At 36.0% G+C, this 5,420-nt stretch overlaps 1 pseudogene; it reads left to right on the forward strand.

Moving 5' to 3' along the window:
- Window positions 1-1,542: 1,542 nt before the first annotated feature.
- Window positions 1,543-2,683, forward strand: LOC126943811 (alcohol dehydrogenase class-3-like; annotated as a pseudogene).
- The last annotated feature ends 2,737 nt before the right edge of the window (window positions 2,684-5,420 follow it).

A 5,420-nucleotide genomic window follows, 5' to 3' on the forward strand; every position in this document is an offset into this window, starting at 1 on the left:
TTGCAGGAAGTTGCAAAGATGCTTCCATAACAACTGCAGGAATTGACCAACCCAATCTGTGAGAGGTGGAGACAGGAATTTAAATACATGGTTATTTGTGTAGAGAGCGGTTTGCACAAGTATCTTGGAACTGTCCTTATCTATTCTTTTCGTTGTTATTGCTGCTATTTTTATAGAGCCCCAAGTGTAAGTGTCCAGAGTACCTCAAAGGTGATGTGAAACACAATGAAACAAAACACCTCTTGCAAATTCAACCTTGTGGTTATGATTTCAAGTATTACATCTGTTCTAACTAGCTCATAAGCAGATATGGAGCCTTATGTAATAAAATATCATAGGAGTTAGTTGCATTATTCTCAGTCTCACTAAAAATAACTGTACTTGACGGTTTGAGTAGCTTTTGTGAACACTGAATATTTTTAGGAGAACATGAAAATTAGAAGAGGTTTTCTAAATATTTCTTAGTAAAATTTACTTAACGAACAATAAGGAAAAAAGACACTTAGATAAAAATAGAATAAATAAATAAATAAATAGCTTAATATTCACATTTGGATGAAGCAATTCTCTCACATTGATAGAATAAAAGCATAAATGTGGAGCATCTTAGGTGTTGGAATATTCAATTCTAATACATAGAATTCTCTATACTTATGAGGTGGGGTGGAAGAGAAGAAGGAGGAGGAGGAGGGAAAGAAGAGGAGGAGGAGGAAGGAGGAAGAGCAAAGAAAATTATGGAAGTAAAGAATTGATATCAGTAAGAATTAGAAGGAGAAATTTTATATTTACTTACCTTATAGGAGTTGGAAACAGGACAATAATATTTAGTATACAAAATGTTATCTTATTTAAGCCTAATAATTTATAAAATAACTAATTAGACTATAATCACACTGAGGAGAGGGGCCCTAGTGATCTGCCAGCATAAAGTTCATCACAAAATAGGTAAAATTAGTGATTACCTAATGCTTGTCAAGTAACATGGGGATAATAACTTGCTGCTTAAATCCCTGCAAATCTAGTTATCTTTAGACTAAGCTTAAAGTTTCATGGTAAAGAATATTTTCAACAAACAGTGCTTGCACAACTGGACATCTGCATTCAAGAGGATGAATTTGTACACTTACCTCACACTATATACAAAAATGAACTCAAAATCAATCAAAGACCTAACTATAAGAGCAAAAACTATACAACTCTTAGAAGGAAACAGGTGTTCTTCATGACCTTGGATTAGGCAATGGTTTCTTAAATGTGACACCAATAGCAGAAGTAATATAAGAAATAGAATAGGTAAATTAGACTTCATCAAAATTCAAATGTTTTGTGTTTGTAAGATACCATAAAGGAGATAAAAAGGCAACCTACAGAATGGGAGAAAAATTTTGTTAGTAAAATGTTTGATATTTTTACCTAGAATATATGAAGAATATTTATAACTCAATTATTTAAAAAAGACAGATAATATAATTTTTAAAAGTAGAAAGTATCTGAATAGACATTTCTCTAAAAAATATATACAAATGGATAGAACCCATGGTCATGGCGAACCAGGTTATCGAGTGCAAGGCTACAGTTGCCTGGGAGGCTGGAAAGCCTCTCTCCATAGAGTAGATAGAGGTGGCACTCCCAAAGGCTCATGAAGTTCGAATCAAGATTGTTGCCACTCTGGTTTGCCACACTGACACCTATATCCTGAGCAGAGCTGATCCTGAGGGTTGTTTTCCAGTGATCTCGGGACATGAAGGTGCTGGAATTGTGCAAAGTGTTGGCGAGTGAGTTACTAAGCTGAAGGCGGGTGACACTGTCATCTCACTTTATATCCCACAGTGTGGAGAATGCAAATTTTGTCTAAATCCTAAAACTAACCTTTCCAGAAGATAAGAGTCACACAAGGGAAAGGATTAGTGCCAGATGGTGCCAGCAGATTTACTTGCAAAGGAAAGACAATTTTACATTACATTGGAATCAGAACATTTTCTGAATACACAGTTGTGGCTGATAATCTCTGTTGCTAAAATAGATCCTCTAGCACCTTTGGATAAAGTTGGTCTCCTAGGTTGTGGCATTTCCACTGGTTATGGTCCTGCTGTGAACACTGCCAAGGTGGAGCCTGGCTCTGTTTATGCCGTCTTTGGCCTAGGAGGAGTTGGATTGGGAGTTACCATGGGCTGCAAAGTGACTGGTGCATCGCAGATCATTGGTGTGGACATCAATAAAGATAAATTTGCAAGGGCCAAAGAGCTTGGAGCCACTGAATGTATTAGCCCTCAGGATTTTAGTAAACCAATCCAGGAAGTGCTCATTGAGATGATGAGCACTGATGGAGGAGTGGACTATTCCTTTGAATGTACTGGTAATGTGAAGATCATGAGAGCAGCACTTGAGGCATGTCGCCAGGGCTGGGGCATCAGTGTGGTGGTTGGAGTAGCTGCTTCAGGTGAAGAAATTGCCACTCATCCATTCCAGCTGGCAACAGGTCACACATGGAAAGGCATTGCCTTTGGAGGATGGAAGAGATGGAAGAGTATAGAAAGTGTCCCAAAGTTGGGCATCTGAATATATGTCCAAAAAGATAAAAGCTGATGAATTTATGACTCACAATCTCTCTTTTGATGAAATTAACAAAGCCTTTGAACTCATGCATTCTGGAAAGAGCATTCGAACTGTTGTCAAGATTTAATTCCAAAGAGAAAAATAATGTTCATTTTGTCATGATCTGATGGGAGCAGCCTAACAGGCAAGGAGAAGCTTCTCCAAGCTCACAGCCTCGCAGACCTTCAGCAGCTACTCCAGAGAATAGTGTGATGTGTGTGATTCATGAATTTCTGTAATCAAGGACAAGGATAACTTAATCATAAACTTGTTTTCTGGACCATCCTCCACCTAAATAATTGCTAACTCATTAAGAAATATTTTAACATAATAAAAGTAATTTCTACCAAAAAAAAAAAAGATATACAAATGGCCAATATGCACACAAAAATGTGTCCAGGCTAGGCACGGTGGCTCATGCCTGTACTCCCAGCACTTTGGGAGGCCTAGGTGGCAGATCACCAGAGGTCGGGAGTTCGAGACCTGCCTGACCAACATGGAGTAACTCCACTTCTACTGAAAATACAAAATTAACCAGGCATGGTGGTACATGCCTGTAATCCCAGATACTTGGGAGACTGAGTCAGGAGAATCACTTGAACCCGGGAGGCAGAGATTGCAGTGAGCTGAGATTGTGCCATTGCACTCCAGCCTGGGCAACAAGAGCAAAACTCTGTCTTAAATAAATAAATAAATACAATTTTAAAAAGCGTCCAATGTCATTAACCATTAGGGAAATGCAAATCAAAACCACAACAAGATACTATTTCATAATCATGAGATTAACTAAAATTAAAAAGACAGATAATAACAAGTGTTGGTTAAGATGCGGAGAAAGTCTATTCCTCATATTGCTGGTGGGAATAAAAAATGGTGCAGCCACTTTGCAAAACTATCTGGAAATTCACCCTAAGGTTAACATTTGAGTTAACATAGAGTTAACATTTGACCCAGCAATTCTACCTCTAGGTATATACCTAAGAGGAATGAAAATATATGTCCACATGAAAACTTGGATATAAATGCATATGGTGCCATTATTCATAATAGCAAAAAAGGGGTAAATTCCCAGATATCCATCAATTTATGAATGAATAAATACAATGTCACATATCCACACAATAGAATAGTATCTGGCAATAAAAAGGAAGTATTGATATTTGCTACAACGTGGATGAATCTCAAAACTTTGTACTAAGTGAAAGAAGCTATCACAAAAGACCATATATTATTTCATTTATAAGAAATGTCCAGAAGAGCCAAATCTATAGAAACAGAAGGTAGATTAGTGCTTGCCTGATACTGGGGAGAAACGGAGAGTAACTGTTAAAGGACATGAAGTTCCTTTTTGCGATGATGACAATCACCCCAAATATTTTAAATTGACTTTGGTGATGTTTATACAACTCTGTAAATATACTAAAAACCATTGAATTGAATACTTTAAATTGTGAACTCTATGGTATGTGAATTATGTCTCAATTGTACTATTCTAAAATAAAACAATGTAAATGTGTTTCAGATATTTCAATGACAGTCTGAATAGTTTCTTTTCCATGAGGAAAGAAAAACTAGATGCAAAGTATGAAGAGATTATCAAAAGATACCATCCTAAAAATAGAAATGTCATGACAACTGAATTGCTCTAGGGAAAGTTTGCAATTTTTTCAAAAAGTAACATCATCTAACATGTTAATTTATTCTCCTTATTAAATAGGTTTATGATATAAACAAAGGCAATAAAAATGTTTTATGACATTTATCTATCTTAGCTAGGGTTTCATAAATTTTTCATTAACTATAAATAGGGCTGGCCAAATTGTTCAGAAGATGCAAAAAAGAATCTATCACCACTTGTAGAAAAAGTTCAAATGTAATGGTCTTCTGACTGGATCATAGAAATCATTTTAACATGCAATATGCATCACATTGGGAAACTTGGTGGAATTTAGGGGTCAAAACAAAACAAACAAATGAAAAAGTTAGAAGAGCATGACAACAAGAACAAAGAAAATGATATAAATTGGCAGAGGCTGTAAGAAACACAGAGGGGATAATTATAAAAGTTGTATAGCACCACCCACTAGACCAAAAAAAGAAAAGAAAAACCAAAAGGAAAAAAAAAAAAAGTCTACTGCTACTGGCAAGCTATGAAACAATGAAGAAACATATTTTCCAACATACTCATATGCATGAAAGATAATAACACTATCCCATCTGTGATCTGTTATGTCATATTGCAATGTCATAGTTATTCTGGGTTTGGAGAGGGCTCCCTCAACAGATATACCTACAGCCTGCCCCACAACACGTTCTCCTGAAGGTAGAAGAAGTACATTAGAGCTCAAACGACATTCTTTTTCATATACTGGAAAAGAATCAACAGATTGAAGTAAGTAGAAATGGAGATGTCAGTAGGTGATAAAGACCACAAAAATCACAAATTAACATTTATGTAATCATAAAGCATAATATAATGTAATTGGTTATAATATATTGATTGTACCTGACAACTGGGGACACTTTTACAGTTTTCAAAACGTTTCCAACTCCCTCATTAGATTCACTCTTACCTAAAAAGCAAAGCTGAGCATTTTACAAATAACACAAAGAAGGCTTAGAGAGTTCAATTATGCTTCTGATACTGGAGTGGGAGTACCCATGTATGAGGAATGATGCCAGTGGGAAATGCAATGCCATATGAGGAAAACGGAAAGATGAAGCATTTTCTTAGAGCTTTATTTCTGCGTCAATACAAATATAATCTTTTCTGGTTCAAGGGGTGTGTGCGTGTGTGTGTGTGTTTGTGTGTTTATTATATCATG

Source organism: Macaca thibetana, chromosome 1, assembly GCF_024542745.1.
Source record: "Macaca thibetana thibetana isolate TM-01 chromosome 1, ASM2454274v1, whole genome shotgun sequence".
In the NCBI taxonomy this organism is placed as follows: domain Eukaryota; kingdom Metazoa; phylum Chordata; class Mammalia; order Primates; family Cercopithecidae; genus Macaca; species Macaca thibetana.